Source organism: Callospermophilus lateralis, unplaced genomic scaffold (assembly GCF_048772815.1).
Source record: "Callospermophilus lateralis isolate mCalLat2 unplaced genomic scaffold, mCalLat2.hap1 Scaffold_86, whole genome shotgun sequence".
Lineage (NCBI taxonomy): Eukaryota > Metazoa > Chordata > Mammalia > Rodentia > Sciuridae > Callospermophilus > Callospermophilus lateralis.
The window spans coordinates 2,435,348-2,447,081 of NW_027516693.1; the positions used below are offsets into that span (position 1 = coordinate 2,435,348).

General features: G+C 48.1%; 1 pseudogene; it reads right to left on the reverse strand.

Annotated features, from left to right (window-relative positions):
* Positions 1 to 6,579: 6,579 nt before the first annotated feature.
* On the reverse strand, positions 6,580 to 9,895 carry LOC143387837 (MOB kinase activator 3C-like; annotated as a pseudogene).
* Positions 9,896 to 11,734: the final 1,839 nt, after the last annotated feature.

The window sequence follows — 11,734 nt, forward strand, 5'->3', positions numbered from 1 at the left end:
TTTGACTGGGGCAAAGGATGCAAGTTTGAGGAAACAAAGAGAAACAGGGCATAAAAGAGGTTGGGAACAGATTATGGGGTCTTGTGTATGAGGCTGAAGAGTCTAAACTGTACAGTGGCAGTGAAGTCCACAAAGGTTTCTGAGCAGAGATACAATCAGAACAATGTCTCAGGGAGATCATATGGGCACCCATGAAGAAGATGCAAAAGGAACCATATTACTGAATTATTATGGGACCACATAATAGGAAGCCACACACTTTCTAAGCATGTGCTGTAATCCAACAGCTCCTATTAGAAAAGCTTTTCTCTCCCATGGTTTGTCTTCATGCAATATGGGTTGATGAGCCCCACAACAATCAAAATCTGCTAAAGCACTAGAGTAACAGGACTCCCAAAGTCAAGATCCCAGCTAGTTCTCTGCAATACAGAAGAGCAAAACTGAGGTGGGAAGATTGAAAGGTGAAAGGTAGAGAGAGGGTACCAAATCCTCTGGCTAGCTCAGTTCCATATAAAAACTCTGGGTCTCTTCTTCACATTACTCCCAGCCTATCTCTCTTTAGAGAGGCTGAAGCTAAGGATAGCCAGCTGAAGACACCTGGCTGATGGCTGAGGATCCAGTGAGACACTATATACCAACTGCCCAACAGGCACTTAGCACATGGGCAGCAATCAATAAGTATTAATTCCCTCCCCATGCCACAAGGTCAGTTACACCTGTAAATCCCACTGAGGCTTCAAGGCTCAGGCCTTATCAACTCTTCTTTCAGAGCCTCTCTAGAGTACTCCAGACCAAAATGGCCCAGTTTACAGGAATCACATATTCAGTACCCATTGCATGACAGGTGCTATACTAGATGACTTACATATAATCCTATTCAATCTTCACAGTGGCCTTATTATGCCCATTTTAGAGAAGAGAAACAAGCTCTGAGAAGGGAATTGACTGAACAAGGACACACATCTAGGAAGTGGCAAAGGTGAAATTTGAACCCAGGGCTGCCTGATCCCAAAGCCAAGCACTTTCAACATTTCTGTCATTTCTGTCATCTGCAAAAGGCCTATGATCTTCCACTGAGTGTCCTACAGGTAGCCTGGAAGTTCTCTAAGGAAAGAGACTGGGCCTGACGCTATGACACTCCCCACTTGACAATCAGCTGCAGATGGCAAGGCTTTGAATATTGTATTGTGAAATAAATGAAAACGGTTAAATTTCAAACAATGTAGTAAGCACAGTTCATAAATTCCTCATATGAAAAACTATTCATGATGTTGGACTGCCTGAGCCCTGAGCCCTGCAATAAGCTTGCCCTGTTCTGTTCCCCGGTTAGGACTGAGGCTAATACCGGTCACAGGTTGAGCTCTTAACCTCAGACACCGACAGTGATCCGACCTGTCACAACCCAAACCCCGACAGACCCTAGGCACAGGCTGAGCCCTGACTGGAACATAAACTGAGCCTTGGTCTCAGCATAGACGCAGCCTCAACAGGTCTTAAATGAGCCCTGAAACCCGTCCTAAAAGAGCGTCCCCTTCGCCTGTCCTTTAGCAGCAGAATCGGGTCGTGACCTCTAGCTGCTCTGAGGCCCTGACTGCCTCCTCCCTCCCAGGAACACCGACTCACTCCAGACCCCCGCCCCGTGTTGCTCGGAGGGACATCTGCTCTCTCGCTTTTACTTTAGCTGACCACAGAGGGAGCGGTGGCGCGCTCCCCCACCTGCAGGTCTCTCTGCCGAGAATGCGGAAGAGGCGGTGCTAGACACGGGGGGAGGGCCCCAAGCAGAGAGGGGCGTGAGGGGGCGGTGCTGCGCTTGCGCCCTAATGGCCACAAAGAGGGCCTCGACCTGAGTATCTGCGCATGCGTGACATGCGAAGGGCAGGGAGAGCTCTGGTTAAGGGTTGGGACTTAGCTCATTTCCACGCTTTCTTTTCCTAGTCTTAGCGTCCGGAAGCCACTGAAGGGCCTGGAGGGACGAGACCTGGCAGAGGCAGGTTTAATCAGTATTTACTGAACTCTTCTGCATGCCTGAAAGGAATTTTAAATGATTTTTATATATGAATAAGTGCTGCTAGTCTTCTCTAAAATGGGCCAATTCTGTAAAATATCTTTAAAACTATGGATGCCTAGAATTTCACTTCTGTGTTTGAGTAAAACATTAACTCCATTAGTAAAAAACAAAAAAAATAAGGGAGCTGGGGTTGTGGCTCAGTGGTAGAACACTTGCCTAGTACATGAGGCACTGGGTTTGATTCTCAGGACCACATTAAAAAATAATAAAGGTATTATGTTCATCTACAACTAAAGCAAATTTTTTTAAAACAAAAATTTAAAAAGTTTGTTTCTTATAGAAAAACAACTGTAAAAGGACTAATGCCGCAACCAACCTCGCCAAGACACTTCCGTAGGCTGCAGGTGCCATGAGAGGACAGTGTTTCCTTGGATTTAATTCAGGTTCTGACGTTCAGTGTTTCCTTCTTTGTAAGATGGAAGTAAACAAAACTTCCCTGCCTGACTCAGCTTGTAGTGAAGATCTGGTGAGCAATGCTACTGAAAGAGCTTCCTGGGGATTGGGGATATAGTTTGGTTGGTAGAGTGCTTGCCTTGCATGCACAAGGCCCTGGGTTTAATCCCCAACACCACCAAAAAAAAAAAAAAAAAAAAAAAGAGCTTCTTGGACTGTCCATCATTCACGCCCTCCACCCCAACATTTGTTCCTTCTCCCCTTCTTGGGCAGGTTTTCTCACCTGAATGATGGAAGGAGGTGGGGAACATTAAGATTTTGCTAAATTTTCCAATCTGGGTGAAAACTGGGGACATAGAATTTTCTCCCAAGCTTCTGTTAGAATCCCTCAGTCCAACCTGAAAGCTCCTGGGTATCCCAGCCTCTCCCACGCATCACCTTTCAAGAGTCTTGCTGGCCTGTTCTTCTTACTGTCTTAATTGCCAGTTGGTCCAGAGTCACTCAGGCCTATGTTGTGATCCATATTCTCAAAGTTGCTATGCCCCAACATGGCAAACAAGTTTAGTTAATATTGAATGAGGGTGCTGAGGGGCTCTGAGGAAGGGGGCTCCTCCAAGGCAGCTGGAACTCCAGCCATGTTTGTGGGTTCATTTTACCATATATTCAACAGCTCCCTGCATAGAGTGGCAGAAATGCACTTAAAAGACGCTGTAGTGTTCCTGGGAGTGAAGGTTGGTGGGGCATCCTCACCAGTGGGATGCTGGGTCCCAGGGTGAAGAAGATGGCTTACTCCCTTGTTCCCTGTTCCCAAGATGATTATGGATCTTGAGCCAACAGGAAAACAAAGTCCAGCCTGGCTTCCCAACCAATCTGCTACTTTATCTCTTTTTTTTAAAATTTTTAGTTGTAGTTGGACACAACACCTTTATTTTACTTATTTATTTTTATGTGGTGCTGAGGATCAAACCCAGGGTCTCACACGTGCTAGGGAAGCACTCTACTGCTGAGCCATAACCCCAGCCTGTTACTCTACTTCTAATGCTTTGCTTCTCTTAAGTCTCTGCTCTGCTAGGTTTTGCCCTATTGCTGAGGACAGGCTCTTTTCTCAAGTCACTAAGCCCCAGTTCTTTCTTTCTTTCTCTCTCCTGTAAGCATCCCTCTCTGAATCTCTCAAAGCAATTTTTGTGTTGGCTTCCTGCTGTCTTAATTGCCAGTTGGTCCAAAGTCACTCAGGCCATGTATGGTGCAAACCTTGGGCCACACAGTTCTGAGATAAATCTTCACTGCATTTCAAAATGACCATGAACCCAGCGCATGGACTTTCTAACAGCCTGATATGTCCAATGATTGTGGAGGTAGTGAGCAATCTGACATAGGATTTGTGCAAACAGCACCCTCTTAGAATGCTGGACTAAGGACCTCCTCTGGAGCACCAGAAGAAGGAACAGAAGAATGTAGGCCTTTCAGATTCTAGAGCAGTGAAAGGATGAAGGGATATTGGAGTCCACAAGGGAAGCCAGCTAGCTAAAGACAAATTTGATTCAAAAAACTATTATATGTCAAGCACTCACAACTGTACCTGAAACATAGCAAGCATTAGCTATTATTATTAATATTATTATGAAGGATTCATAGGCTGTCTAATGAAGGTGCTTAAAGATCAATCAATCCTTCACTCCTACTTCTGATGTGAAATAGCTGAGGAATACAGGTCTAAAGGAGGGTTGGTACTTTTATGGAACTTTGGTGGGGGATAGAACTGGAACCCAGGTCTCTACTTCCAAGCTTCTGTACAAAGCCAGGCTGGCACTGTTGCATGTAGAAGGGGAGCTCTAGGTGGGCCTTTGCTGACTTAATAAAAACCAAGCCAAATGGATAAGATGGTTAACAACAACAAAAAGTACCAAGCTGTTTTTCAACTCCTATCTGGAAAGATTGTAGGTTAAGTTCAGTGGGATAACAAGACCTGAGCCAAGAGATTCAGATGTCTCCTGGAGAATAAGCTAAGGAGTTAGCCCCATGTCCTACCTCCACCACTTTGAGATTTAGCCAACAACAAACACTTTCCTTGTGAAATGGCTTCCTTTTCTATAATTAGGGTTGGGACTCTATTTCCACTGTTCCTTCATCTGTTAGTTCCCCTAATCCCCATATGAAGGGGTGAGATCTTAACTATAGCCAATGCCAGGTAACTTGAACTAAAACTAAGAAAATTTCACCATCAGATTTTAGTACTCCAAAGGCAAGGGCCAGCCCTCTGCTTCCCAAGGGTCTAGAATTCTCAGAGTCCTGGGAGAACCTTAGGACTGGAGAGCTGGAACAGACATGATCATACCAGCCAGCCCACTACACGGCCCTTGCTCTCAGGGCAAAAAGCCCTTCCAGCCCCATTCTGGCCTGGCACATTCCATGGTCTGCCAAGAGCCATGTGGCACCCAGACCACAGCTTCCCACAAGTGGATGCTTTAGTTGGCCTCTTTTACTTTGCCAAAAATAACAACAATAAAGTCTCCCTTCTATTTCACAAAAATAGATTTCCCTCCCCCTGGCCCCCATGCCATCAGCCCTTGCCACGGTCTAGAATCCACTGTGCAAGCTGCAGTCCACTCTGGGGGAAGCTCCTACTCCCCTCACTCCAGAGCCGCAGTCAAAGCTGCCATGCTAGCATGTTTCCCTTGGGAACTTCTCTGGAGGCAGCAAAGGCAGAAATCCCAGGCCCAGATGGCTGACCCCAAGAGCCCCATCTGTTTCCCCATTGGGCAGGCAGTTCTAGGCTGTCAAGAAGGGCATAATTTTGGAGGCTTGGCTCAGCAGGCAACCCAGCCAACCCAAGGGGTGGTGGGGCTCTCTGGCTAGAAATTCTTGCTCAGAGCAGGAACAGCTGTGTCCTGAAGAGGGTTTGTGAAACCCTTTTTCCATGTGCATTTCTGTGTAACAGTCAGGTCCTCATTTTGGAGGCAAGCCCCTGGTCTTTAATCCAAGTCCGTGAAAGACAGTTTTCCCCTCTTCTCCCAGCTTTAGTATCCTCCTTTGTACAATGAGAGACAGACTGGATTATTCTCAGGTCCCTCTGGTATTCCATCCTGGCCTCCCAGTATAGAGGCTTTGGGAGGGCAGAATCCTGTTCCTGCCTTAGTTTCCCCACCTGTGTTGTGTGGGCACAGGGCTGGGCAAGAAGTTATTGAGCAGTGAATGAACATCCCAGTCTCTTTGTGGATGGCTGTGCTTGGAGATCCAATCATCTGGAATGTCTCAGGAATAAGGTGGGAAGGAGGCAGGTACTTTCAGGATGGCGTCTCTCCATCAGCTATAAGATCCTCAGTGTCCTGGGATGGGAGAGAGGACTTCAGATTTCCCAGTTCAAATCCACTGGATCCTTGGACTGGAGGATTATTTTGTGCTGGGTTTCAGATCCTAAGAGTCAGTTTTGTATATTCTGGGAGCTAGAATGGAGTCCAGGATTCCTGGTTTTAAAAGCTAGGGGAACTTTGTGAACATTAGGGATCATTCTCAAACCCCAGGAGGCACTCTATCAGGGCTTTCTGGAGACATGGGCATCCTTGATCCTTGACCGAGCAACAGTGGTCATGGTCTAATGGTCCCAATCTCTTCATCCATCCATCCATCTCTCCATTCACCCAACATCTATGGAGAGCCTACTATGTGCCAGGGAGGGCCTATCTCTCACAGATAGGCATCCCATAGTCAAGATCACACACACACTCACACTGGCATCTGTGTTCCAACTTACACAGAGGCCACTTACTCTCTTGCTGTCACCTCAGCCACAGTCACACCCACATTCCCCAAATAGGAACCACTATGGAAAGGTCAGAGAAGAAACTGGATAGCCCACCCTTCTCCCAGACTTCATGCCAGGGGGTTTGACTCCTCCTTTCTTTCCATTTGCCCACTTGAAGCCCTCCCTTCTCTATTCACAAGCAGCGAGGAGGACATGTAGACAGACTTCTGAGAACCAGAAGTCCACAGGTATTGGGTATGTGAAGGGGTCCTAGGGCCTTCAGATTCCTCTAACATCAGACTCCCAAGGATGCCCTCCCCCAGCCACGCTGTATGCAGATGGTCCATCTGATGAGCAACAATGTCCAGGACTAGGCTCAGTGACAAATCCGCTCTGTCATTTCCCTCTGTAGAGACACAAGGTGAGGAGGGATCAGTCTGAATTCATCTTGCCAGATAGCCACTTCCCAAACCATAGGACCCAACCATTCTTCTGTTTGAGCCTGGCCCCTCCCACCCTGGACCCCAGCTGTAGCCTGAAGACTGGATTCACTGTAGCATGGAATCCATTGTCGAACAAATTGCTTCCCCTAACGTATTCACTTGGCTATTTGAATTCTGTATAGTAGGCAGCCTTTGGATCTGAAAACTCCCAAAAGCTAGCCTTGGCAGGGGAGGCAATGGAGTTTTGGCCTCACCGGTGGCTCCAGCTCCCGCTGGTCTACCAGGCTGAACTCTCGAATGAAGTAGTAGAAGTGCTTGTAGCAGGTGTTGACGTGTGCTTCTGCCCCCATGCTAAGGATGCTGTTGAAGTGGTGGATATAGACATGGACAAATACTCGGAAGAGATGGGTCAGGATCTTGGTACAGACCTGCTGGAAGTTCTTGGGGAAGGGAACTCCTAGAGGCCAGAGAGGGACAGAAAGAGGGATCAACATCCTACTGACAAAATTTTGCCAACCCTCCCCACACAGACAGCTTTTGCTATTTTTTTTCTCCCCAGTACATATCTCAGCACATTTGTCCCGGAGAGAGAGAAAAAGAGAGAGGAGGACGGGGAGCGTGAGCCAGAGACAGTCAGACAGACAGACATGTTTTGTTATCTCCCATGTTTTTTTTTTTCTCCCCAGTGCTGGGGACTGAATCCAGGACCTTCTGCTTGCTAGGCCATTCTGGACAAGTGCTGTGCCACTGAGCTCTATCCCCAGCCTCTCCCATAGTTTAGTTTTTAATGAAGCACAGATATGACTGTGCCTCCCTGCTGCTGAAATGTAAATCAGCTTCTAAGTTTTCCCATCGTCTAAAGCAGGGCTTTGCACCTTTGTTGCTGGTGACTGATCAACCCTTCTCAGATCATGATGAAAGTTATGGCTCAAACTCTCCCCAGCAAGTTGTGTATCTGCAGGAATGCTCACATCACACCCTTGTATATAAATTCCAAGGAGGGCTGATTTGGGTCTGCAGGGCTGGGATTGTGGCTCAAGAGATAGAGTGCTTGCCTAGCACCTGTGAGGCAATGGGTTCAATCCTCAACACCACACCAAAATAAAATAAAAACATTGTATCCACCTAAAACTAAAAAATATTTTAAAAGTTTTGGGTCTGTTTTTAAAATCTTGTGCCTTCAGGACTAAGTCCTAACTTCCCAACATGGCATTGCACAAGGTCTTTCATAATCTGATTCTGACCTCTCTCTACAGCCTCATCTTGAATCCCTCCTCTTTTCAACATTCACACAGCAAGTCCCAGACTCCCAATGATTAAAATTACTAATTACTAGAACCAGTTCATATATTCCTCATTTTTTCAAATATGCATTAGCACAAAGAACCTTCTATCTGTGAGCCTGCCCCTAAGCTGGGTCTTTTGAACCTTAGGCCTCTAAATCCTTACAGTTTGGCTGATGGGTCTGATAACCATTCTAGATATGAAAAAATGGAGGTGGTGCTTAAAGATTAAGTCACTTGCCCATTGCCACATAATTATTAATTAGTACAGACTGGAGGCAGAATTCAAACCCTCTTTACACTACATGGCAGCAACCCTCAGAAGTAAATAATAAAGACCCTGCCCTTGGACCTGTGGAAAAGGTAGTTTGTGCACAGCCCCCTATGCTCCCTTATGCTCAGGGCAGAGGTCTTGTGGTTTACATCCTCTACTCCATTGTGGCAGAGTCATCCAGGGTTAAAGGTATGGATATCTGGGGGTATGGATATCTCACAAGCCCAAGGGTATAAAGCTGGAAGGGAACAGAGCCCAGATTCAGGTCCATACCTGGCTCATCCAGCCCCACAGTCCCCTTTCTCCCTCATTGCTCTTGGTGGGATTAAGCCTTCCAGGTTCAGCCCAGGCCCCTCACACTTATCCTTCCCATCAAGACATTGGGTCCTGGTCTCATAACACAAGACATGAACTCTGGTTCTGACTCTTTCCTAATTCAGTGCACTTTCCCTCTTGGCCTCAGTTTCCTCCTATGTAAAATGAAGGTACTATTGTTGGGCATGATAGTACAGGAAATGGCAGCCACTGGCTGGGGAGGAGCTGTGGGCATTGAATTGTGACTCAGTGCCAGGCTTTCCTCAGCATTCAGACTTCTCCCCTCTGGGCCTGACCACCCTGCCACACCCATCTCTGAGTCTTATAGCCTTAATAGAAATGAGCATGAGGCTGGGTGGGAGCAGGAGCCCAGGATATAGGTGGGGCTGCTGTGATGCACACACTGTCATGCCTGCTCAGCCCCTGGGTGAGGAAGCAGAGCCAGGGTGACATCACTCATCTCCCTCACCGTCCTCACAGCCCAGGCTGCACAGTTGAGATAAGAAAATACCGCACAAGGGAAAATTCTGCCCTCAGAGCCTTGGTCTACAGTAAAATATCATCTAGGTTCATCCAATTTCCAATCTCTTCTCTTTCCTGGGGCCAGGAATCAGAGGGAACTCCCAGAGGATGGAGTAAGATCAGCCCAAGAAGGCAACCCTGTTACAAATAACTTGGGGCACCTGTTCTGGAAGGTTCTGAGAATCATGGTCTTGCTGGCATGGTCTCTGGTGGGGCACTCATGCTTGGGTCAAGAGCCCCCAAAGGGAATCAGACAGTCCTAGTTAAATAGCTGGTTTGAGCACACTGTCATCAACCTCTTCTTGTATGATAGCAGAATGAAAGTAACCTACCCTCCAGAATTGCTATATGAAACTAAATGCCTCAGCTATGGATTGGGCTCCTGGGGGCTCCCTCCCTTCCTGGCTCTGCTGACCCTCCAACCAGGTGGTGTTCACCAACACGCGTGGGAAAGACATCCTCATCATTGATGAGGCCCTCAATCCAGTCCATGAGTAATGCCATATAGCGTGGCGGGGAGAGCTTGGCCGGCCGCCAGTACGGGCGCTCGTCCTGCCAGCGGTATTCGTATCGGGGCCCGCCGGCCATAACCGGGCAGTTGGACTCACTGCAGCGCTCCGCCATGGTGCCATAGATGAGGTTGATGCCGTTGAAAAAGTCCACCATGTGCACAGCGATCCAGTCATCGATGTTCTAGCCAGGAGGCAGCCTCACCACACTGCGCAGATCCTGGCCCTACTTGAGTGATGCCTGTGCCTTCTTATAAAGCTCGAAGCGCTGTGTGCCTGGCTCAAAGCGCTTTCACGGCCGGAACGTCTTGTCCTTGGCATACACCTGCTTCAGGCAGAGAGCCATGGCTAGGCTTGGTAGGGCCAGGTGTCCAGGGGCAGGGATCTGAGGATGCTCTGCCAAGCACAAGGGCGGGGGTCGGTGGTCAGGGCCTTATCAAATGGGCTCTGACTTCTCAACACAATATTTGGGTCTCACCTCTCAGCCTGAGATCTGCTCCCTCCACCTGGAATGGAAATCCTCATCCTCCAGGCCTAGGGCCCCACCCCTTTCCAGGCTACCTTGTTCTCCTTCTACTACCCACATGCACCTCTTATCTTGTTTTGTTTCCTCTGCATCTCATAGTGGGCTGGGTCTGGGCTCCAAAGATAGAGACAACTGAAGGCTCAACAGGAGACAGGGCCCTAGAAGAGATGACTGACCTCTGGGAGCCCCACCTGTTTAATGTGGGAGAGCCTAGCTGCATTGTGCTGTGGAGAGAGGGAGGGCCCTGGCCTGCGCTTCCTCTGGGATAGTTTATCCGGCCACCGGGGATTCCCAGGGAGCAGGAGGGACTTTTCTACCAAAAATGTCCTTTCCTTTTTCTTTACTCTGAAATAGGAAAGGGCCCTCATGTGGCCAGCTGGGTGGCCTTTGAGTGTGGCCACAGGCACTGGAGGAGGGGGAGGGTGGCCAGCCTATAAGAGCACTGCTTCCTCTGACAATGGCTGGAGGTTCTTCCTTTCAAGCCAGCCTCCTCCTGATCAAGTCTCTTGGGCCTTCCCCCTGCACCTGAAACACTGTAAACATTTCTACCACATCTACTGCACCTGACACTGGAGGGTAGGAGAGTGCAGTCAGATTTACCCGGCTGAGCCCTTCTAGAGTTCAGACATGCAATGATTTTTTTCCATTGCCCCCTACAATGAAAGTATCCCAGACACAGAATAGACTTGGGAGAGAGGCAGCAATCAGCTCCAGACAAAGATGCAAGAGTGCTGGGTTCACCACTGGATTGCTCAGAGACACCTGTAGCACCATAGTTTTAACCCATTCAATTCCTGTGTCACTTTGATACAGCCAGATTTTTGAGCATCTGAGGGCATCATCTCATCTCCCCTGTGAGTGTGTGAGCTATTGGGAAATGCAGACTGAGATACCTGCTGAGACTGGAACTTAGCCACAAACTGAGCACTGACCCTGGCCCCAGACTGAGCACTAAGGCCAAGTATAAGCTAATCAGTGAGCTTGGGCTCCAGGCTGGAGGGCTCTGACTTGGCCTTGTCCCTGGTCAGTCTGAGCCCTAACTCTAGGCCCACAATGAAGCTTGAATACAGTCAAAGACAAAGCCTGGTCTTGAATTCAGAGTGACTGAGTGACATTGGAGCATTTTCCTTTCTCACATATCTGGTAATTGTTGGGACAAGACTGAGGAAGGGAGGGTGGGAACAAGGTGACAACTGTTTGTAGCTAAAGGCATGCCACATATGGGCAACAAATCAGACTAATGGAGGAGATGTTGGAACAAGGGTCCTTCCTTATACCCATAATAGGCAGGCCAGGATGGTTACTACAGGCAATTTGGAGAGGCCTCCCAGCAGGCTTTTGCCCTCTGGGAAAAAAACCTTGAACATGTGGAAGTTCCTCTCATCCATCATGACCCATTAATTTCTTCCTGAAGAAGTGCCAGGACCTGAGCTTCTTTTCTCATCTCGTTTTCAGGTACTAGGAAATGAATACAGATCCTTGAACATGCTGGGCAGCATTCTACCACTGTACTACATCCCCAGTCCAGCACCTGAGCTTCCTGAAGCAAAGAAGAGGAGGTATCTAGGCTTTAGTTTTCATCTCCATTTCAAACTCTGTTTGGGGTAGGTGCTTCCAGAATCACTCACACACACTGCCATTAGGTGGGGGTTCCTGGGT